At 44.6% G+C, this 25,696-nt stretch overlaps 1 protein-coding gene across 1 annotated transcript in view; it reads right to left on the bottom strand.

The window, feature by feature from the left end:
- LOC142289624 (germ cell nuclear acidic protein-like) overlaps positions 1–25,405 on the bottom strand; it is a 42,138-nt gene extending 16,733 nt beyond the window's left edge. The window contains exons 1-3 of the mRNA XM_075333605.1: positions 25,317–25,405; positions 5,704–5,837; positions 4,744–4,786 (exon numbers count right to left, since the gene is read on the bottom strand). The gene's annotated coding sequence lies outside the window, so the exon portion shown is untranslated. The remainder of the gene's footprint in view (positions 1–4,743; positions 4,787–5,703; positions 5,838–25,316) is intronic.
- Between the last annotated feature and the right edge of the window lie 291 nt (positions 25,406–25,696).

Below are 25,696 nucleotides of genomic sequence, written 5' to 3'. Positions count from 1 at the left end.
CTAATTGTCCTAAAATGAAAAAGGTTTATTCTGATTCCATGTCAGATAGTGAGAAAAACCTGCAGATGTGTCTTTTTATATAGTGGATGGATACTTGTGGTTTCGGCTGTATTATACTTTTATACAATTTAAAGTAGTCAGTGTCCAGTTTGTATAACAGGGTAAATTTGGTGCCCTCTACATAACTCGATACACCGCAATTAATTTCTAAACTACTGGCAACAAAAGTGAGTATACCCCTAAGTTGAAATGGCCAAATTGTGCCCAAATAGCCATTTACTCTCCCCAGTGTCATGTTACTCATAAATGTTACAAGGTGTCAGGTGTGAAGGAGGAGCAGGGGTGTTACATTTGGTGTTATCGCTCACACACTCTCTCATACTGGTCACTGAAAATTCAACATGGCGCCTCATGGTAAAGAATTCTCTAAGAATATGAAAAAAATAATTGTTGCTCTACATAAAGATGGCTGAGGCTATAAGAAGATTACCACCACCCTGAAGCTGAGCTACAGCACAGTGGCCAAGACCATACAGTGATTTAACAAGACAGGTTCCACTATGAACAGGCCTCGCTATGATCAACCAAAAAAGTTGAGTGCACGTGCTCAGCGACATATCCAGAGGTTGTCTATTCAAAATAGAAGAATGAGATCTGCCAACATTGCTGAAGAGGTTACAAGGGTGGGGGTCCTCCTGTCAGTTCTCAGACAATATGCCAATATGCCTCACACTGCATCAAAATGGTCTGCATGGCTGTTGTCCCAGAAGGAAGCCTCTTCTACAAATGATGTACAAGAAAGCCCACAAACAGTTTGCTAATAACAAGCAGACTAAGGACATGGATTACTGGAACCATGTCCTGTGGTCTGATGATACCAAGATAAACCTGTTCAGATGGTGTCAAGCGCGTGTGGCGGCAACCAGGTGCGGAGTATAAAGACAAGTGTGTCTTGCAACATTCAAGCATTATGGTGGTGGGAAGGTCATGGTTTGGGGCTGCATGAGCGCTGCCGGCTGTGGGAGCTACAGTCCCTTGAGGGAACCATAAATGCCAACATGTACTGTGACATACTGAAGCAGAGCAGGATCCCCTCCCTTTGTATTCCAACATGATAACGACCCAAACACACTTCCAAGATGACCACTGCCTTAGTAAAGAAACTGTGGGTAACAGTGCTGGACCTGCCAAGTGTCTCCAGACCTAAATAGTAATGAGCAACTTTGGGGCCTTGTGAAATGATAGCTGGAGGAGTGCAAGGTCTCTAACATCCACCATCTCCGATATGTCATCATGGAGGATGGAAGAGGATCCAGCGGCTCCTGTGACGCTCTAGTGAATTCCATGCCCAAGAGAGTTAAGGCAGTGTGTGAAAATAATGGTGGTTACACAAAATATTGTCACTTTGGGCAGAATTTGGCCATTTTGAGTTAGGGGTGTACTCACTTTTGTTGCCAGTGGTTTAGACACCAATGGCTGTGTGTTGAGTTATTTAGAGGGCACCAAATTTGCACCATTATACAAGCTGCACACTGACACTGTACATTGTATCACAGGGTCAGATCTTCAGTGTTGTCCCATGAAAAGATGTAATAAGGGTGCACTCACTTTTGTGACATACTGTATGTGTGTGTGTGTATATATATATATATGTATATATATATATATATACAGTTAGGTCCAGAAATATTTTTTGGACAGTGACACAATTTTCGCGAGTTGGGCTCTGCATGCCACCACATTGGATTTAAAATGAAACCTCTACAACAGAATTCAAGTGCAGATTGTAACGTTTAATTTGAAGGTTTGAACAAAAATATCTGATAGAAATTGTAGGAATTGTACACATTTCTTTACAAACACTCCACATTTTAGGAGGTCAAAAGTAATTGGACAAATAAATCAAACCCAAACAAAATATTTTTATTTTCAATATTTTGTTGCGAATCCTTTGGAGGCAATCACTACCTTAAGTCTGGAACCCATGGACATCACCAAACGCTGGGTTTCCTCCTTCTTAATGCTTTGCCAGGCCTTTACAGCCGCAGCCTTCAGGTCTTGCTTGTTTGTGGGTCTTTCCGTCTTAAGTCTGGATTTGAGCAAGTGAAATGCATGCTCAATTGGGTTAAGATCTGGTGATTGACTTGGCCATTGCAGAATGTTCCACTTTTGTGCACTCATGAACTCATGGGTAGCTTTGGCTGTATGCTTGGGGTCATTGTCCATCTGTACTATGAAGCGCCGTCCGATCAACTTTGCGGCATTTGGCTGAATCTGGGCTGAAAATATATCCCGGTACACTTCAGAATTCATCCGGCTACTCTTGTCTGCTGTTATGTCATCAATAAACACAAGTGACCCAGTGCCATTGAAAGCCATGCATGCCCATGCCATCACGTTGCCTCCACCATGTTTTACAGAGGATGTGGTGTGCCTTGGATCATGTGCCGTTCCCTTTCTTCTCCAAACTTTTTTCTTCCCATCATTCTGGTACAGGTTGATCTTTGTCTCATCTGTCCATAGAATACTTTTCCAGAACTGAGCTGGCTTCATGAGGTGTTTTTCAGCAAATTTAACTCTGGCCTGTCTATTTTTGGAATTGATGAATGGTTTGCATCTAGATGTGAACCCTTTGTATTTACTTTCATGGAGTCTTCTCTTTACAGTTGACTTAAAGACAGATACACCTAGTTCACTGAGAGTGTTCTGGACTTCAGTTGATGTTGTGAACGGGTTCTTCTTCACCAAAGAAAGTATGCGGTGATCATCCACCACTGTTGTCATCCGTGGCCGCCCAGGCCTTTTTGAGTTCCCAAGCTCACCAGTCAATTCCTTTTTTCTCAGAATGTACCCGACTGTTGATTTTGCTACTCCAAGCATGTCTGCTATCTCTCTGATGGATTCTTTCTTTTTTTTTCAGCCTCAGGATGTTCTGCTTCACCTCAATTGAGAGTTTCTTAGACCGCATGTTGTCTGGTCACAGCAACAGCTTCCAAATGCAAAACCACACACCTGTAATCAACCCCAGACCTTTTAACTACTTCATTGATTACAGGTTAACGAGGGAGACGCCTTCAGAGTTAATTGCAGCTCTTAGAGTCCCTTGTCCAATTACTTTTGGTCCCTTGAAAAAGAGGAGGCTATGCATTACAGAGCTATGATTCCTAAACCCTTTCTCCGATTTGGATATGAAAACTCTCATATTGCAGCTGGGAGTGTGCACTTTCAGCCCATATTATATATATAATTGTATTTCTGAACATGTTTTTGTAAACAGCAAAAATAACAAAACTTGTGTCACTGTCCAAATATTTCTGGACCTAACTGTATATATATATATATATATATATATATATATATATATATATATATATATATATATATATATACAGTGTGTAGTATTCAGCAGGTCAATGTGCAGAATTACAAATGCAGGGGGACCTGTCAGTCTCGGGATCAGAGCAGGGAGCGGCCTCCGGGGAGCAGCCTCCTGGGCTCGTTATCCTGGTCACAGTGGCCCTGGCAGGGTATTAAATATGTTTTCTCTGAAACAGTTGTCTTATAATGTTCTGCAGAAGCTGAGGTGTGCACTTAGAGGTTCAGCAGCAGCTTAGATGTTTATTATAAGGTTCTGCAGCAACTGAGGAAAACGCTACTATTTAATACAACATTAGCAGCTGAGGTGTTAATTATGAGGTTCTGCAGCGGATAAGGTATGTAGTTCTGCAGCGACTGTGCTGTGTATTATGAGGTTTTTCAGCAGTTGGGATGTGTATTATGAAGATCTGCAGCAGCTGAGAGATTTACACTTCCTGCAGCAGCTGAGATGTGTATTATGACGTTCCGCAGCAACTGTGTATAAAGAGGTTCTGCAGCGACTGTGCTGCGTCTTATGAAATTATGCAGCAGTTGAAATGTGTATTATCCGGCTCTGCAGTGACTGAGGTGTGTATTATGCTGTTCAGGAGCAGCTGAGGTGTGTATTATAAGGTTCTGCAGCAAATGAGATGTGTATTTTCAGGTTCTGCAACAACAGAAGTGTTTATTATAATGTTCTGCAGTACCTGAGGTGTGTATTATGATGTTCTGCAGCAGCTGAGGCATCTAATATGAACTTCTGTGGCAATTGCAGCAGGAGAGGTGCACCTACTTAAAGGATTAATAGACAATAATAGCATATCTGAGGAATATACAATAATTATCAAAGATGGGAATATCCCTTTTAAAGAGACGTACACCTGAGCCATAGGGAGTGACACTAGAGCTGTGTGAGCCGCCCTCTGGCCCTGGGACACTGCTACTTCTGAGTCTTGTATTGCGCTACTGATGGAAGAAATTAATATTTTGCCAAAAGGTTTTCAGACGTCTTCTTTGTTTTTTGAAAGGCAACAAGAATCCAAAATTATAAGCTCATATTTTGAGAGACCCTACTCCAGAGAAATGTGTATATACAGTATATATTCCAAAGGCATAAGCCCCATAATACAAGACAGGAGAATGTGTATGTGTTGTGTGGCAGTGCGGGGCTCCATACAGGTTGGGTGCTGGATGGATAAAGATTGAGACGGGGCCGTTCTGACCCCCAACCCCTCCGCCGCTGACTTTATTGCAGGGGCCCGTGGTATTGTCTGTGATGTTGTACAAGTGATCAAGAGATTGCAAGAGCAGGTAGGAGGACTAAAAATATGTAAAAAATAGAAAAAGTAAAATAAAACAAAGAAATTAAACATTCAAATCACCCACCTTTTCCAATTCATCTTCACATCCTTATTTACAATTGCCGCATCTGTAAAACATTGAAATTTTAAAATCTAAAATTATTTATTCCATATAATTAATGCTGTAAAAAAAAAAATAAAAAATCAATTCCAGCATTGTATTCTTTGAGTCACCTCGAATCCTGCACCATAATGTCAAAAAAAGCAATCAACATATCATAGGTGCTCCAAAATGTGAAAATCAGAACTGCAGCTGGCTCCCTTTAAGGCTATGTGCACATGTTGCTTATTTGTGAGCTTCTTTTCTGCACATAAAAAACATGTCTTGGCAGGAATAAAGCAGCTGAAAAAATGTGCATTTTTTTATTGTGTTTGCGTGTTTTTGCATATATTTTTTCCAGCATTTATTAGTCATGACGATCGCGATAGTTCAAGCGCTGTACCTGCGCGATCACCGTTGGGTCTACAGCTGACGTTACTGCCGGGAAGCGGCTCTCACTGCCTGGAGTGGTGCCCGCGCCGCTCCATGCAGTTTAACCCCCTGAATGCTGCAATCAATGTGATCACAGCAGTCAGGAGGCAGGGAGAGGAATGGCTTACCTCTCCCTGGTGATTGGGTCCCTATAGGACCCCGGGTTACTGAGCTATGGAGAGCCTCACACACCATGCTGTAGGCACAGTGTGTGAGGGGAAAGTGCTGAGCTTTAATCCCTGTAGTGATAAAGCTTTGCAGGGGATTATTGAAAGTCAGGATTCTCATAGACTTTGCTGGGATACGTTTTTGCTTGCAGTACTGATTAAAATATGCAAGGAAAAACGCATGAAAAAAGCCTGAAAAACGTGAAAAAAAACCACATTGTGTACACATAGCCTAAAAGATCTTTATATACTATAAATGCAGTCCCCCATTTACGAACATCCCACATATGTAAGATCCCTAGTTACAAACATTGGATATTAAAAAAATAATTAAATAACACCTCACCTCTAACCTCAGCCACCCAACTGCTCACTGCCCGCCATCTGGTCCTATTCTTCCTGCCTTTGCATGGCAGATCTCTGGCTTTTCAGTATAGGCTGGGTCCAGGGCTTCCAGCCACATACAGGCCCCACAGGTCACTGTAAGCCAAGAGTGGGGAACATTATTTCTGCAAAACCATTTTGACATCATTTGTGAGTTATACAAAATGATTACATTAAAAACTAGTCTGCTCTATTTGGTCAAACATTTATGTAACTCACCCTTGATGCGATGGCTGAAATTTTTTTCTTTATTGTGATGCCTGTGCTGCCCCCACATAATATACAATAAGACTGCGTATCTATCACATAGGATTTACCAAGACAGCTGTATACATCACATAGGATACACTGAGACTATGAGGCACACATCACGTAGGAGGCACAAGACTGCTGTATATACAGTATATCACAACAGAGACACTGATTCTGCTATGTACATCATATATGAGACACTGCAAATCTGTTGTACATCAGATAGAATATGCTTGGATTCTGCTATATACTGTACATGACATAGGAGACACAGACTGATGTACATACATCGCACAGTATACACTGAGACTGCTGTATACATCACACATGATACACTGAGACTAATGTATATACATCACATAGGATACACTGAGATTACTTTATATACATCACATAGTGTACACTATTACTGCTGATACATCACATAGGATACACCGAGACTGTGTTGCATACATCACATAGGAGGCACAAGATTGCTGTATATACATCACATCGGAGACACTGATAGTGCTATGTACATCAAATATGAGACACTAGAAATCTGCTGTTTACATCACAAAGGAAACACTGAGAATTATGTATATACATCAGATAAGATACACAGACTCTGCTATATACATCACATAGGACACACAGAGTATGATAACTCTACTGTACCCCTCTCAATTACCCCACCAAGGTATGGGGACCCTGTAACAACTCAGGCTCTGCCCACTTTGATAGGGGGTGAACTGTTCTTAATAGCCAGATGTTTTCTTCCTTTGTTTGGTAAATCAAGACAAATTAGCCATTGTTTCATGTCAGACTAACTGGAGCCCTATTTGTCTGTTAAATGTGGCTTGCCCCAGCCCTTTTGAACACATAATTCAGAGGAAAATCTTGCAATCGGGTTGAACTAGCAATCAATATGAGAACAAGCATCTCCCACTAATCCTGTAAGACACAATACCCTGAAATGAGAACTGAGGAGTATAAAAAGGCCTTGCTCCTGTCAACACATTTATTTCGCAGGACTTCAGCCTAGGATCCACAGTTCCTACTGGAGGATTGCAGCACTGCTTCACAGTTCAACAGAGCCCAAAAATTTGCTTGAAGAACCCAGGGTGGGACAATTTGGTCACCTGGCTACATATCTTGCTGTGCTCTGTCCGCTTCCTAAGCTTGCCGCTATCTCTTCTCAGTGGGTGCCTGCCAAAAGTGGGTTGCTGCTGACTGTGATAGTTGGCCCTGGAAGCCCCAAAGGCACAAAAATTCTAATCTTAGGAGGGCCAGCAGAAGGGTGAGACTCTATTGCTTGTACCATCTTGTGTTCTTGCTGGGAATGTATAATACACTTTTCGCTGTTGGTGAACCAATATAGTTTTGCCAAAGTGTGGTTCCCTCATCCTGTGTTGTCTGAATAGTGTTCTGCCCACTGATAAGGACTGCGGGCATTCAGTGGGATGAGCCTTTGTCTGAGCGGTCTTTCTGAAGACAGCCAAGCCAGTGGACGGGAGCACCCACTGGCCCTCCTGTCTCCACAGACCCCAACACAGTATATTCCTCCAACTGTGACGACCACACAGTCCTCCATTAAAGAAGTGATTCACCCATATTCATTATTGGCCACATCGATATTATGTTGAGAAACAAGGTTTCTCTCAAGTACCTTGTGTTGCCAATTCTGCCTGTGAGCGGTGCTATTGCAGACCGCTAATCCCCATTGCCTGACCCCCAGGCTCTGTGACCTCAGGATCCGGTGATGTCACGTCAACTTCCTGTTCACCTGACATTACCGCGGCGGCCCCAGTCTCTGTGAGTCACTGGGCTGTGGGCGGTGTTTCACCGCTCCTCACAGCCCAGCATTGCTCCTGCTTGCGGTGCTCTGCTGTGAAGGAGGAGGGAGCAGGTAGATGCTGCGCTGAGACACTGGGCAGTGATGAGCAGAGAAACTCCACCCACAGACCAGTCACTCAGGAAGACTGCGGCCACCTCAGTTGACGTGACATCACCGGATCTCAGAGGTCCCAAAGCCCGGGGATCACGCGAAGGGTGTGAGTGGAGCACAATAGCGCCGCTCACAGGCACTATTGGTAACATAAGGTATTTGAGAGAAACCTTTTAACTCAACATAATATCAATGTGGCCAAAAATGAATATGTGTGAGGTTCTCTGACTTTTTGCCTTGTTTTGTCATTTTGCTTTAATCTGTTTTTTCTTCATAGGCCATCTTGCTTCCTGTTCTGTTGCCCTCACTTTTGCCCTCAGTCAATATGGATTCCTCAGCTTCTATGTTCCCGCCCTGTTCCCTGCCAATTACCTGCTTAAGCCATCTCAGCTGATGGACCAATGCTTCTGAATCCTGTTAGCAGCCTGCCTGTAACCTGATCTACTGAAGTCTTTGGAAGAACTACCTTTCTGCCATCCTCTGTTTTGGATCCCTGGAACTCGTGTCCACACAGGAACCCTTCTGCTCTGCCATGGACACTTACAAGTACAGAAAGAGACTGAATTATACCTTGACACTTCTGCTGAACTTTGAGGATCTATTACTGCTTAATTTGTTCCCAGCTTCTGCACCCTGCAACTGTTTAACCCTTCATGTTTTGTGCACTTACTTGTATGAAGTAATACAAGAACTGTTTAGCAAACCTGTGTCTGTGTTTCCCTTGTACCCTTGCACTAGACTCTATACAAACAGTATTTAACACCTTACAAGATTCAGAAGCCAAGAATAGAGTCTGCAGGGTCTGGGAATATGGAAGCTCGTATTAGCAATCTGTGTGAAGTGACAGACACAATTCTTACTGAGATACAGGCTTTAAAGACCAGCTGTGCAAGTGTGCAGGATCGTAATGAACACAATCTGCAGGTTTTTGGACAAACCATTCGTGATTTACGGGCCCGGATTGAGGCCCTAGAGGGGCGACTCCAAGCACCATCTTCACCCCCGGTTTCTGGAATCCCCAAGTTGCCACCATTCCACTTTGGCGGTGAACGGGAAAAATTCAGGGGATTTATTAACCAATGCAAACTGTTTTTTGCTGCTCATGCATCACAGTTCCTCAGTGAGCGATCGAGAGTGCTAACAATAATCATGCTGCTCACCAACAAGGCCCTTGCATGGGCTAATCCCCTGATTGAGACTGATGATGATTGTTTGAATAATCTGAATGATTTCATTTCAGCCATGGGTCAGGTGTTTGATGACCCGAACCGAGGTGCTACAGCAGAAGCAGCCATGTTGACTTTGCGTCAGGGTAAATGTTCTGTAGCAGAGTATGCCTTGGAGTTCAGAAGATGGGCCCTCGACACCACTTGGGATAGCTCCGCCAAGAAGTCTGTCTTCCGGAAAGGATTGTCTTCTGTGATTAAGGACGAACTTGCTCGTGCAGATCCTCCATCTGTCTTGGGAGATTTCATCAATTTCTGCATTCGGATCGATGTCCGTCTTACTGAGCGCAGATAGGAGAGAGTATCTGAAAATTACCGTATTAACAATTTCCTTCCTTCTTCTCCAGTTAAGGAGTCTCTTGGTAGGAGAACTCGAGACCCTGAACCTGGACCCATGCAGGTGGACTCTCTACAGAGACGGGTCAGTGATGCACGCAAGGAACATCGACTGAAGGAAAATTTATGTTTCTATTGCGGTAAGTCAGGGCATTTCCTTACAAATTGCCCCAGCCGATCCCGTCAGACTACCGCAGCTGTTGTACACTGTGAATGCTGTGAAAGGAGATCTGTAATATCTGAATCACAGGCTCCAGAGAGATCAACAGCTATAGACATTGATTATTCGGACTTGAACTCCGTTATTTCTGACTCCGATTCCCATATCAATGCTGCAGTTTTTCAGGTTTCCTCAGCAGTGTCTCAGCCGATTTGTAAGAAGAACAATTCTCATATATTTCTCTCCATCAAGCTCTGGGTTAACACAGTCGGGGTGTCTAGCTCTGCTATGATTGTTTCCGGAGCAAGCGGCAATTTTATGGACATTTCCTTTGCCCAGAAACATGGGATATGTTCTGTGAAGAAGACTACTCCTGTACAGATGGAGATTGTGGATGGTTCACTGTTAACCTCTGGACCAGTGGATCATGAGACAGAGCTCCTGAAGGTTCTCCTGGGTAACAATCATCAAGAGAGACTGTATTTTATGCTAATCTCTTCTCCCCATTTTCCCATCATCCTAGGATTGCCATGGCTGCAGGCTCAGAACCCTACAATAAACTGGGAAACCAAGGAGCTGCATTTTCCAGAGAAGCAGAAGCAGATAAGTCCTGGGGTTTCAGTCTGTTCAGCCCCTAAGATACCCACACCAGTCTCCGAGCTACCAGCAATATACTGTGAGTATGCGGATGTGTGTGATAAGCGGAACGCTGACCAGCTTCCCCCCCCACCGTCCCTATGACTGTCCAATTGAACTTTTACCTGGTGCTGAGATACCCTTTGGCAAAATTTACCCCCTGGCTGGACCAGAGTTAAAAGCATTGAAGGACTATATAGATGAAAATTTAGCCAAGGGCTTCATTCGCCACTCTTCATCTCCTGCAGGCGCACCCATCTTTTTTGTGAAAAAGAAAGAAGGCTCTCTTAGGCCCTGCATAGACTATCGGGAGCTCAATAAGGTCACAATCAGAAACCGCTACCCACTGCCTTTAATCCCTGAATTATTAGAAAGAGTTCGGCATGCAAAGATTTTTTTCTAAATTGGATCTCCATGGGGCCTATAATTTGGTCCGCATTAGACCTGGGGATGAATGGAAGACTGCATTCAGGTCACGCTATGGACATTTTGAATATCTAGTTATGCCGTTCGGCCTGTGTAACGCCCCAGCTACCTTTCAACATCTAGTTAATGATATCTTCAGGGATCTCTTGGATACATTTGTGGTGATTTATCTAGACGATATTTTAATCTTTTCTAACTCCACAGATGAACATCATAGACATGTGAGGATGGTATTGGAGCGCCTTCGACAGAACCATCTTTATATCAAACTGGAAAAGTGTGAATTCCATTGGACCGAGATTCAATTTTTGGGGTACGTAATGTCTTCACAGGGAATAAGCATGGATGAAAGCAAGACTCCAGCCATCAACGACTGGCCAGCTCCCAAGAATGTAAAGGAGGTTCAGTGCTTCATCGGGTTTGCCAATTTCTATCGGCGTTTCATCAGGAACTTTTCTGAGGTAGTGTCACCAATCACACAACTTACCCGTAAGAAGTCTACTTTCACCTGGATGCCTCAAGCCCAAGAAGCGTTTTCCCTTTTGAAGAATAAATTCACCTCAGCGCCTATATTAGTGCATCCTAACCCTGAACTTGCCTTCATAGTAGAGGTGGATGCCTCGGACTGCGGCATCGGTGCCAAACTCTCACAGAGGACAGGTGAGAATGTTTTACATCCCTGTGCTTTCTTTTCCCAGCGGTTGTCTTCAGCGGAAAGAAACTATGACGTGGGAAATAGAGAATTGCTGGCCATTATTGCTGCCTTCAAGAAATGGAGACACCTTCTTCAGGGAGCGGCACAGCAGATAATCGTCCTGACTGATCACCGCAATCTGTAATTTATCAGGTCGGCCAAATGCTTGACTCCTCGCCAGGCTCGTTGGAGCCTTTTCTTAAATCAATTTAGTTTTGTAGTTTCCTATAGGCCTGGGTCACGCAATGGGAAGGCTGATGCACTGTCTAGGATCTTCTCCACTGACACCATTCCATTCACGCCTCCTAAGACAATTCTTCCCGATTCCAGATTCCTGGAAGTGATTCATAATCAAGACTTATTCAATGACATCAAGGAGGCATATCATTCAGATTCCTTGCTAGCAAATCCATCTGATGAAGTAAGTGTGGTCTTCAAAAATGGTGTGTGGTTTCAAGGGCAACGTATGTACATACCTGAGGCAATCAGATTGAGAGTACTGCAACTCGTTCATGATTCAAAAATGGCTGGACACAGAGGAATTCTAAAGACTCAAGAGTTCCTTTCTCGTTTCTTTTGGTGGCCCACTTACAGAAGAGACGTTCAAAATTACGTTACTTCATGTGAAGTCTGTGCGAGACTCCACGTTCTTCACCTACAGGTCTATTACGGCCCCTACCTATTCCATCCCGTCCATGGGGTTCCATTGCAATGGACTTTATTGTAGAATTGCCAACCTCCCAAGGGAAGAGCACTATTTTGGTGGTGGTGGACCGTTTAACGAAAGCAGCTCATTTTATCCTCTGTGTCGGCTTACCCACTGCAAAACAGACATCTGACCTAATTATTCAAAATGTGTTCCGTCTGCATGGAGTACCAGATGAGGTTATTTCTGATCGAGGGGTGCAATTCACTTCAAAGTTCTAGCAGAATTTTTGTAAGGCATTAGACATCAAAGTTAATCTTTCTTCTGCCTTTCACCCCCAGACAAATGGTCAAACTGAGCGGACCAACCAGACCTTGGAACAGTATCTCCGCTGTTTCATCTGCCATCTACAAGATGACTGGGTGGATCTACTCCCACTGGCTGAGTTTTCATATAACAACTCTCAGAGTGCCTCCACTAAACAGTCTCCTTTTTATGCTAATCTGGGCTATCACCCTAATATTCTTCCTCGCCTTCCCATAGATTCGCCCTTACCAGCTGTGGTTGACAGAATCTCTTCGCTACAGCAGAATCTTGATCTTCTAAAGGAGAACCTGGGATCGGCTCAAGAGAGGTATAAGAAAGCAGCTGATAAGTTTCGTAAGCCTGCACCAGCCTTCAAGGTAGGAGATTTGGTCTGGCTATCAACCAGAAACCTTAAGTTGAGAATTCCATCATCTAAGTTGGGACAAAAGTATGTTGGACCCTACAAGATCACTAAGATTGTAAGTGCTGTGGCTTGTCGTCTTCAACTGCCCAGAACTATGAGAATCCATCCTGTGTTTCACGTTTCTCTCCTAAAGGCAGCAGTACCTAATACATTTCCTGGACATTCTCCTTCCCCTCCTGATCCAGTGTTAATTGATGGTCAGGAAGAATTTGTAGTGGAAAAAATTCTGGACTCAAGGTTGCACAGAAATCAGCTACAGTACCTGATTAAGTGGCAGGGCTACTCATCGGAAGACAGCTCTTGGGAACTAGTCGACAATATCAATGCTCCCCGCTTACTCCGCCAGTTCCATCAGAGATACCCAGACAAGCCTGGTCTGGGGTCGTCCACTGGCCGTCCCTAAGGGGGGAGTAATGTGAGGTTCTCTGACATTTTGCCTTGTTTTGTCATTTTGCTTTAATCTGTTTTTTCTTCATAGGCCATCTTGCTTCCTGTTCTGTTGCCCTCACTTTTGCCCTCAGTCAATATGGATTCCTCAGCTTCTATGTTCCCGCCCTGTTCCCTGCCAATTACCTGCTTAAGCCATCTCAGCTGATGGACCAATGCTTCTGAATCCTGTTAGCAGCCTGCCTGTAACCTGATCTCCTGAAGTCTTTGGAAGAACTACTTTTCTGCTATCCTCTATTTTGGATCCCTGGAACTCGTGTCCACACAGGAACCCTTCTGCTCTGCCATGGACGTTTACAAGTACAGTAAGAGAGACTGAATTATACTTTGACACTTCTGCTGAACTTTGAGGATCCATTCCTGATTAATTTGTTCCCACCCTCTGCACCCTGCAACTGTTTAACCCTTCATGTTTTGTGCACTTACTTGTATGAAGTAATACAAGAACTGTTTAGCAAACCTGTGTCTGTTTTTCCCTTGTACCCTTGCACTAGACTCTATACAAACAGTATTTAACACCTTACAATATGAGTGAACCACCCCTTGAAGTATAATGGGCCTACATACATACTTTTTTGTTCCTTTTTAGAAGTGCTCACCTACTTGTTAAACGTGCCGTGCTGTACTATGAGTAAACACCATATTAGATGGCTTCTCTATATAGTAAGAGCAGCAAAATATCTCAGATTCTCCGCAGAAAGAGAGTAATGCTCACTCGGGCCGATATACGCCTACACAGACAATGGAGAAATTAAGTTCTCCATCTTCTCACCTGTGCTCCTATTCTTGCATGTGAGACAATTGGATGATAGTAAAATGACACTTGGCTCGCACTCGGAGCAGAGTTTGAGCCGAGTGTTATTTGTATAAGGCTATTTGCCCACGTTGCTTTCTGTCCCTGCATAAATTTCTGCAGCGATTTGAACAGCACACGTGCCCTTCAAATCGCTGCAGAAACAGTCCGTAATGAAAAGCCGATTTCTTGCGCTCTGGATGCAGCCCCCTCCATAGACAGAGCAGAACCTGCATCCAAAGCGCATGAAAAAGGTGACATGTTGCTTTTTAGAACGCAGCGCTTCGGCAGCAGCCGAAGTGCTGCGTTATAATACGCCACGTGGGCATGGATTAGGCACAATCCTCATTGATTGTGCTGGGGACGCAGGACGCATCCAGTTACGCTGCAGTGCAGATCGCAGCGTAACTGCATGCAAATACGCTACGTGGGCACATAGCCTAACTGTCCTGATCCTCTCACATGAGAGAATATACACTAGTGTGATTGTACACTACAGGGATTGTCCACCCGTGGAGTAATCTTCTGCAAGTAACTTGTCGAATCCTAACAGTGAGTAGAACATTGTGAGATGTGGCTTAGGCCCGTTTCACACGTCAGTGAAAAACACAGACGTTCTTCACTGACGTGTAAAACACGCACATGTCTCTCTGTGTGCCGTGATTCACTGCACACGTGGGTTGTCTAAGTACAATCCGGGCTCCGTTCTCCGTGGTCCGTGATTGCACATAGAGATTAACTCACCTGCACCCGCTCCTGCTCTAAATGGTGCTGAACGCTCCCGCGGTGCAGCATCCGTCCGGCGCTGACCCCCGCAGCAGCTGCTTCCGGGTTAACTGTGTCGTGCATTCATGAATATGCACGACAGTAATGAGCCGGCTCAGAAGCAGCATGCAGAACCGGCTGCACAGAGCGCCGCTGAAGCCGACTGAGTAAAAATGAATTTTATTTTATATGCACGTTTTTTTTTTTTTCTGGCACGTGTTTCATGGATCACACCACTGCGTGGTCCGTGGGACATCAGTGATGCCAGAAAAAAATGGACATGTCTCCGTGCGGCAATCACGGACACGCGGGTACGCCGCACGGAGACAAGGTCAGTGAAAAATCACTGATGTGTGAGGAGACCCATTGATTATAATGGGTCTGCGTATGTCAGTGATTCTGGTACATAGAAAAAAAAGCACAAACGTACCAGAATCACTGACGTGTGAAACAGGCCTTAGTCTGTAGTCAGTATTTGACCACAAATATGCATACCGCACACTTGGAACTGGCAAGACGAGCTGAATTTTAATGGTTCTTGCCAAAGATTTCACCAGGGGTTGACAACCTGTTAAAAGTTAGTATTAATGATTTCAGATTCATGGTGTATCTTATGGCTTCTAAGAATAGAGTGACAGATGAGGGCCGGGGAGATGCCCCAGAGGATAATAAGGCACATTCAATTTTCATCGAATAAATGTTATGTGAATAGAATTTCCCTGGTGAATTTGGACAAATTTGCCAAATTTGAATTGTGGCAGATTCACTCATCTCTAAAAGTAACATATAGGAGCACTTTCCTATGCCTGCCATTTTCTTTCCCTCACCCCCTCTTTGTACCCTCTATAATGTCTATGACTTACGTTCTCATGTTCCCGTATTGATCCTACAGTTAGCATTCATTGTTCCCACCGGAAAACACCTCTGGTACATTCTGGTTGTTGTTACTTAGTCGGGTATTCTTCTCTGATGGACGCTCTTTATTTAGCAGGAGGATGAATGGTGATAATAGATGTCATACTCATGTGTAGATGTGACGAGCAGTGCGACAATTATCTTTTCTCTTGTTATTTTGTACGCCTATAATTGTTGGTGTTGATACTGTGTTGTATGTTTTACATTTTTGTGTCAATTCTTAAAAAATGAAAAACTGATTTAGAAAATGAAGTTACATATATGTAGTCAGCCACCCGAGTTCTCCCTCTTAAAAAGATGAGATTTGCCTGTAATTGACATCGATGATAGACCACAACTATGAGAAACAAAATGAGAAAACAAATCCAGAAAATCACCTTCTCTGATTTGACAAGATTTTTTTTTTCTTTAAATTATGGTGAAAATTAAGTATTTGGTCAATAACAAAAGTTCATCTCAATATTCTGTTATATATCCTTTGTTGGCAACGACAGAGGTCAAATATTTTCTGTAAGTCTTCACAAGGTTGGCACACACTGTTGGTAGTATGTTGTCCCATTCCTCCATGCAGATTTCCTCTAGAGCAGTGATGTTTTGGGCCTGTTGCTGGGCAACATGGGTTTTCAACTCCGTCCAAAGGTTTTCTATGGGGTTGAGATCTGGAGACTGGCTAGGCCACTCCAGGACCTTCATATGCTTCTTACGAAGCTACTCCTTTGTTGCCCTGGCAGTGTCCTTGGGATCATTATGCAGTTGAAAGGCCCAGCCAAGTTTCACCTTTAATGCCCTTGCTGATGGAATGAGGTTTGTACTCAAAATTTCACGATACATGGGCCCCATTCATTCTTTCATGTACACGGATCAGTTATCCTGGTCCCTTTGCAGAGAAAAAGTCCCAAAGCATGATGTTGCCACCCTCATGCTTCACAGTAGGTATGGTGTTCTTTGGATACCACTGAGCATTCTGTTTCCTCCAAACACGACCAATTGTGTTTCTACCAAACAGTCCTATTTTGGTTTCATCAGACCATATGACATTCTCCCAATACTCTTCTGAATCCAAATGCTCTCTAGCAAACTTCAGACGAGCCTGGACATGTACTGGCTTAAGCAGGGGAACACGTCTGACACTTCAGGATCTGAGTCCCTGGCGGTATAGTGTGTTACTGATTGTAGCCTTTATTACGATGCTCCCAGCTCTATGCAGATCATTCACTAGGTCCCCGTGTGGTTCTGGGATTTTTGCTTACCACTCTTGTAATCATTTTTACCCCACAGGATGAGATCTTGTGTGGAGCCCCAGATCGAGGGAGACTATCAGTGGTCTTGTATATCTTCCATTTTCTTATTATTGCTCAAACAGATTTTATCACACCAAACTGCTTGCTTATTGCAGATTCAGTCTTCCCAGCTTGGAGTAGGGCTACAATTTTGTTTCTGGTGTCCTTCGACAGCTCTTTGGTCTTCACATTTGTGGAGTTTGGAGTGTGACTGTTTGAATTTATCAGTATAAAAAAAACACTTTTCCACAACCTCAAACAGCTGCCATTACTACAGGTAATGAGTGGAGGACAGAGGAGCCTCTTAATAGAAGAAGTTACAGGTCTGTGAGAGCCAGAAATCTTGCATATTTTTATGTCAAAATAATTATTTCCCCCCATAATTTGCAAAAATATCTTGCCAAATTAGACAAGGTGATTGTCTGGATTTGTTTTCTTATTTTGTCTCTCATAGTTGTGGTCTACCTATGATGTCAATTACAGGCCTCGCTCATCCTTTTAAGTGGGAGAACTTGAACAAGTCGTGGCTGACTAAATACTTTTTTTTTTCTCCATTGTGTAGGTGTAGGTATAGGTATATATATATATATATATATATATATATATATATATATATATATATATATATATATATATATATATATATATATATATATATATATATATATATATATATATATATATATATATATATATATATATATATATATATATATATATATATGTATGTATGTAATGCACAGATGTATAATATACAGATAAGGAACCTATAGCTCTGGTGACTGCATCTCGTCTTGGAGTCTGTATTTCTCTCTAAAGGAATTCCTACTTTTATTATATGCCTTGGATTATTTATCAAGGACCATGTTCTATCGTTTATGGTAATATACATTATTCTAATACTGTGTTCAATATCTAATTGGATCTGATGATTTTAAACAGTTAAAATCAGTTATAGAATAATTAATGCTGTTTGAAGTGCATTCATTTTGACGCTGATTGACCATTTTTTTTTTTTTTCCGTTTTATAAAACACACTGGATTTGAAGACGCACCCCAAATTTAGAGATAAAAATTGGAAAAAAAAAGGGGGGGAGCATCTTATTCTCTGGTGGTGCCTTACGAGAGGGGGGGCGGCAGCGGTGGTGGAGCGGGGTCACAGGAGGCAGGGGCGGTGCTGGAGTAGAGCGATGCTGGCAGCGGTGGGGGCTGTGCTGGCAGCGGTGGGGGCTGTGCTGGCAGCGGTGCTGGTTGTGAGGAGCATGACAGTGCGGAGAGTGTTACAAATGCTCTGTCGGCGGTGCGGGCTTCAAAGATATGGCACCTGGAGCCACCACAAATTGAGCTATTGGGCTCAAGATCTCATCTGCACACGGGCCACCTCTGGGGGCCATTTTCCTTACGTCAACTGCTGGGAGATGAATGGGCCAGTAGCGGCGCATGCGCAGATGAGATCTTGAGCTGAAAGCTCCATCTGCACATGCGTCGATTTCTGAACACCAGAGCATTTCACCCGCGGCACCGCCCTGTTCTACACAGCCCCACCGCAGTCACACAGCCCCCACCGCAGCAAGCACAACCTCCACCGCAGCCAGTACAGTTCCCATTCTCTACCTCTCGGTAAGCTACATTCGCATTATAAGATGCACCCCTAATTTTGCTACCAAATTTTTGGAAAGAAAAGTGCGTGTTATAATCCGAAAAATACAGTATATATGGGTGTGAAGAAACCATATGTGCACTAATATCCACGATTCCTATAATACTTTTCAAATATTCTTTTACTATATACAGATATAATTTCATAAAATGACAAACAAGAAAATGTTGCGATGAAGAAAGTTAAAGGGGTGATCCAGGAATTTAGCTAACTTTTTCCTATGGGGCTTGCTAGCTACCGTACCTGCCTGTTCTACCTGGCGATGGTCTCTGCTGGCTCAGGCGGGGACTCTGATGACTCTTTTCAGCTCACGTCATCTGGGCAGCACCTTTTCTTCTGGTCTGCTCTGTTGACTGGTCGTCACTGCCGACGTTATGTTGATTGCCCACAAGTCTCATATCCCAGTACGCGTATTAGGCCATGTCACAGAGCGTAAAGGGAATCTGTCACCAGGTTTTTGATACCTAATCTGAGAGCAGCATAAATGTAGGGGCAGAGATCCTGATTCCAGCGATGTGTCACTTACTGGGCTGCTTAGTGCAGTTTTAATAAAATCATTGAGTAATTTAACAGTAGATTATCATTACAGGACTACTTGGCATGCTGTCAGGTAGTCCAGCATATTCATGAGCTGTGTAACTGCTTGATCTGCAGCAGAGAAAAGTGATTTTATCAAAATGACGGCAAACAGCTCAATAAATAACACATCACTGGAATCAGGATCTCTGCCCCTACATTATGCTACTCTAAGATGAGGGAGCAAAAACCTGGTGACAGAGTCCCTTTAAAGGGAACCTGTCATCAGAAATTTCGCCCAAAAGCTAAAAGATTCCCCCTCTGCAGCTCCTGGGCTGCATTCTAGGAAGGTCCCTGTTATTATTGTGCCCCATGTGAGACCAAAATAAAGCCTTTATAAAGTTCTACCTTTTTGTATGCAGCTTCTGTAAATCCGACACGGGGGCGGGCTCTCTGCCGTCCGTTATTCTGCCCCCTGGTCCTGTATGCCGCCCCCATCGCTCCTTTCCATATCTGATGCACCGCCCACTGCTCCAGCCATCCCCGTGCATGCCCAGTGCCAGTCTCACAGGACTGAGCACTGTGACTGCTGGTGATGTGTGCGCAGGCAAGTGATTATGGACGGGACTGTGACTGTTATCAGCAAGTACCCGGCCATAATCTCTTGAGCGCGCAAACCTCTCCAGCGTCACACTGAGCTCAGTGTAGATGCTAGACTGTATGGGCTGCTTCCAGGGATGACGTCCCTTTGTCATGTGATAGGGGCGTGTTCAAAATACTATCACATGACAAAGGGACGTCATCCCTGGAAGCAGCCCATACAGTCTAGCATCTACACTGAGCTCAGTGTGACGCTGGAGAGGTTTGCGCGCTCAAGAGATTATGGCCGGGTACTTGCTGATAACAGTCACAGCCCCGTCCATAATCACTTGCCTGCGCACACGTCACCAGCGGTCACACTGCTCAGTCCTGTGAGACTGGCACTGGGCATGCACGGGGATGGCTGGAGCAGTGGGCGGTGCATCAGATATGGAAAGGAGCGATGGGGGCGGCATACAGGACCAGGAGGCAGAATAACGGACGGCAGAGAGCCCGCCCCCGTGTCGGATTTACAGAAGCTGCATACAAAAAGGTAGAACTTTATAAAGGCTTTATTTTGGTCTCACATGGGGCACAATAATAACAGGGACCTTCCTAGAATGCAGCCCAGGAGCTGCAGAGGGGGAATCTTTTAGCTTTTGGGCGAAATTTCTGATGACAGGTTCCCTTTAAAGCACCACTACAATATTTTTTATTTTTTTTTTTTTTATTGCACCACTAACTTTAAAAGGAACCTGTCAGGTGCAATATATATCCAGAACCACGAGTAGCTCTGGGTGCATATTTCTAACCCGGCCTAACTGTCCCTGTATACACTAGCATAGATAAAGGGATCTTTATAAAAAGTATTTCTAAAGAGCCTTCATTATATGCTAATGAGCTTAGGGACTAGTCCCAAGGGCGTTAGTTCCTGCGCTCTTTTCACCCTCTAAGTATGGTAGCACGCGCACAGGGGCATGCTAACAGGCTGTTCAATGCAGCATCACCAGCAGTGACACACGTACCTGTGTCCGCTGATCTGAATGTCCGACACTTCTGGTCATGTGCAGTATGAAGCCGGGTGTACGCGTCCCGGCTTCAAAGAGGTCTAGTGCGCTTGACCAATGAGAGTGTGCAGTAGTCAGGCAGAGGGCGGGGCTGGTTACTGATAGCCAATGAATGTGCAGTGGGCGAGCAGAGAGTGGGGCTGGTTACTGATAGCCAATGAGTGTGCAGTGGGCGGGCAGAGCGGGGCTGGTTACTGATAGCCAATGAGTGTGCAGTAGTCAGGCAGAGGGCGGGGCTGGTTACTGATAGCCAATGAGTGTGCAGTGGGCGGGCAGAGAGTGGGGCTGGTTACTGATAGCCAATGAGTGTGCAGTGGGCGGGCAGAGAGTGGGGCTGGTTACTGATAGCCAATGAGTGTGCAGTAGCCAGGCAGAGGGCGGGGCTGGACACTGAGGCCGGGCAGGGCCAGCTCTGGTTATGGGGGTAGGCAAAAAAGCAGAAAGAGCAGCCAAGTTTGGTAGAGCTGCAGGTAAACAAAGTGACTGCAGACAATGAAGTGAAATTTAGGAGGAAAAAAAATGTAGAAACAAAAAACTAAATTCATAGGAGTGTTGTATATTACAGTCATATGAAAAAGTTTGGGCACCCCTATTAATGTTAACCTTTTTTCTTTATAACAATTTGGGTTTTTGAAAAAGCTATTTCAGTTTCATATATCTAATAACTGATGGACTGCGTAATATTTCTGGATTGAAATGAGGTTTATTGTACTAACAGAAAATGTGCAATCCGCATTTAAACAAAATTTGACCGGTGCAAAAGTATGGGCACCTCAACATAAAAGTGACATTAATATTTTGTAGATCCTCCTTTTGCAAAAATAACAGCCTCTAGTCGCTTCCTGTAGCTTTTAATGAGTTCCTGGATGAAGGTATATTTCATTCCTGTTTACAAAACAATTCCAGTTCAGTTAAGTTTGATGGTCGCCGAGCATGGACAGCACGCTTCAAATCATCTCACAGATTTTCAATAATATTCAGGTCTGGGGACTGGGATGGCCATTCCAGAACATTGTAATTGTTCCTCTGCATGAATGCCTGAGTAGATTTGGAGCGGTGTTTTGGAACATTGCCTTGCTGAAATATCCATCCCCTGCGTAACTTCAACTTCATCACTGATTCTTGCACATTATTCTCAAGAATCTGCTGATACTGAGTTGAATCCATGCGACCCTCAACTTTAACAAGATTCCCGGTGCCGGCATTTGCCACACAGCCCCAAAGCATGATGGAACCTCCACCAAATTTTACTGTGGGTAGCAAGTGCTATCCTTGGAATGCCGTGTTTTTTTGCCTCCATGCATAACGCCTTTTTGTATGACCAAACAACTCAATCTTTGTTTCATCAGTCCACAGGACCTTTTTCCAAAATGTAACTGGCTTGTCCAAATGTGCTTTTGCATACCTCAGGCGACTCTGTTTGTGGCGTGTTTGCAGAAACGGCTTCTTTCGCATCACTCTCTCATACAGCTTCTCCTTGTGCAACGTGCGCTGTATTGTTGACCGATGCACATTGACACACTCTGCAGCAAGATGATGCTGCAGGTCTTTGGAGGTGGTCTGTGGATTGTCCTTGACTGTTCTCACCATTCTTCTTCTCTGCCTTTGATATTTTTCTTGACCTGCCACTTCTGGGCTTAACAAGAACTGTACCTGTGTTCTTCCATTTCCTTACTATGTTCCTCACAGTGGAAACTGACAGTTTAAATCTCTGAGACAACTTTTTGTATCCTTCCCCTGAACAACTATGTTGAATAATCTTTGTTTTCAGATCATTTGAGAGTTGTTTTGAGGAGCCCATGATGCCACTCTTCATAGGAGATTCAAATTGGAGAACAACTTGCAAGTGGCCACCTTAAATACCTTTTCTCATGATTGGATACACCTGCCTATGAAGTTCAAAGCTCAATGAGGTTACACAACCAATTTAGTGCTGTAGTAAGTCAGTAAAAAGTAGTTAGGAGTGTTCAAATCAAGAAATTGATAAGGGTGCCTATACTTTTGCACCGGTCAAATTTTGTTTAAATGCGGATTGCACATTTTCTGTTAGTACAATAAACCTCATTTCAATCCAGAAATATTACTGAGTCCATCAGTTATTAGATATATGAAACTGAAATAGCTTTTGCAAAAACCCAAATTGTTATAAAGAAAAAAGGTTAACATTAATAGGGGTGCCCAACCTTTTTCATATGACTGTAACTACTATATTACTGCCCCTATGCACAAAAATATAACTACTATAATACTGCCCTAAGAATATAACTACTATAATACTGTATAAGAATATACAGTGGTATGTAAAAGTTTGGACACTCCTGGTCAAAATTATTATTGAGAACAGTTAAACAAGTTGAAGATGAAATAATCTCAAAGGCATGCTGCACTCCTCGCGGCGGCAGTTTTTGAATCGCATGCTGCACCTCCTCATGGCAGCAGATTTTGGTTCCACGCTGCACCTCCTTAATATACCCCCCCCCCACGCTGCCACTCTCCTTAATATACCCCCACACTGCCACTCTCCTTAATATACCCCCACAATGCCACTCATTAATATATCCCACTCTGCCACTCTCATTAATATACCCCCCCACGCCGCTCTCCTTAATATCCCCCCCACACTGCCACTCTCCATAATATACCACCACAGTGCTACTCTCCTTAATATACCCCCACACTGCCTCTCTCAATATACCGCCACACTACCCCTCTCCTTAATATACCCCCACACTGGCACTCATTAATATATCCCACTCTGCCACTGTCATTAATATGCCCCCAAGCTGCCACTCTCTAATATACCCCCATGCTGCCAGTTTCATTAATATACCCCACACTGCCTCTGCAAAATATTTCCCCCCCACAGTGCCCTTTTGTAAAATAACCACACACACTGCCCACTCTGAATAAAGTACTCACCCCACTACCTCTCAGAAATCTGTGTCCCTTTCACGATTGTTCTCCCCTTCTCCAGTAGAGTTCATCTTCCGCTCCTCCATAGAGCGCTCACCACTGCCCGACGTGTCTGTGGCACCCGCGGCAGTGTGATGACATCATCATGCTGATGCACGTCGGAGCCCAGGCCCAAGCCCCGCGCTACACTGTTCAAATGTATTTACGGCTGAGAGACGCAAATACATTTGATCAGGAAGGAGAGAGCTACAGTCACCATCACTCTCCTCAGCAGTGTGTATGCCGGGCGCAGAATCGCACAGCAGGGCCGACACAGCACAGTGCACACTGCGGAGGAGAGCGGCAGTGACTGAAGATTGAGCGGCCACTACAGGCATCGGCCCTTCTGGCATTTGCCAGTATTGCCCTATGGCCAGTCCGGCCCTGCATGAACTAATGCAAATCAAAAGAAAAATTCCAGGTGGTGATGTAACAAAACATGAAAAATGTGAAGGTGGCGAATAATTTTCCAAAGCACTGTATACATTAGAAAAGAAAAGAAAAATGCAATATGTTTGATCAGCATGGGGTCAGGTTTTTTTTGCTGTTGGACCAAAAATCTGGTCATATTACCATAGACTGACTGATTAATGGTTTTAACTAGAAATCTTAATTAAGGTACCAGTAACCAATTGGGCAGTATTAAAAATAAAGTTACGAGGGGGCGTGGCTGACCATGATGGAGTGAGGCTGCAATTTCTTGGAGCTCCTGCTGCACTGTAAGAAAATCCACCGGCATCCTTCCAAACTATGGGTAAATCCACCAGAAAACCCAGAGCCCGTGCCTCCTCACAACCCCCGACCACCAAGGGGGACATAGCTGCTCTCCTTACCCGCTCACAACCTCCCCAACGAGAGAACCAGGCCTCCCTGCCAGCAGAGCCATCATCGGAGCCGCCTCGAGGCCTGCAGACCGGCGAATCCTCGCGTCCGAGGTCCAACCACCAGACATCCCGACAACAACAGGGGATAATGAAGCAGCAGACCTCCCCTGATAAAAAGAGCACACCGCAGCGGCCCACAACACCGGAGGTCAGAGGAGACACTGTGGCGCAAGATGGCGGCGCTCCTCGTGGCAGCGGTGCTCGGGACAGTCCACTACCTGCGTCCCCTCTGAATGGTTCCGTCAGCGGAGGTACGAGGGGGATCCCCGGGACACCAGGGGACACGCAGCCGAACCCAGCACAGGCACACACAATGCAGAGCATGGAGGAACTGCAGGACGTGACGGCGATGAGGAGGGTGAGACAGGGAGAGGGGAGGGAGGGCAGCGGTTCCCCTATCCACAGTGCAGAGGACTGCGGGAGATCACCGGAGGATCTGAGATCAAAAGAGGCACGGGGAACCACTCCTATGACCCCACTCAAAGAGAATCAGGTGCCCAAGTCCCCCCAGAAGGGGAAGGAAAGTGCTCCTATAATTACAGGGAACTCTCCCAGGCCCAGTGTTCAGTCAAAGGAGATCCAAGCAAAGGAGGGGGTGGGAGGGGGGACGCTGCTCCACTCTGACATGCACCCAGCAACAAAGCAACCTGCATTAACCCAGCATATGTCAAACAAAAGAATTACCACTGCTGAGATGGCACCACAAGATCCAGAGGTGCAGGAGCTGTGGTGCGACCCCTCTCTTCCACGTCTCGCCGATCCCCCAGCCCGGTGGTCATCGGGATCATCATGGCTCTCAACCCCCCCCAGAGATGGAGGTGAGGATGAGACTGAGACACAAGTAGCTACACCCAGGAGGGAGACGCTCAGAATGACAATGGCTTCAAACCAAAGGAATGTCACTACGACTATGATAGACAATTCCTCAGCCCCAGACGGCCAGGACACACAATATCCTGTAGATAAGGAGCAATCCAAACATGCAACCATGGGAGAAAACAGACCGGCCACTCTAGCTGACCTGCGTATACTTTTACAGTCAATGCCTACCAAACAAGATATAA

Source organism: Anomaloglossus baeobatrachus, chromosome 2 (assembly GCF_048569485.1).
Source record: "Anomaloglossus baeobatrachus isolate aAnoBae1 chromosome 2, aAnoBae1.hap1, whole genome shotgun sequence".
NCBI lineage: Eukaryota > Metazoa > Chordata > Amphibia > Anura > Aromobatidae > Anomaloglossus > Anomaloglossus baeobatrachus.
The sequence above is the reverse complement of the archived record's forward strand: the minus strand, read 5'-3'. Positions and strand labels throughout refer to the sequence as shown.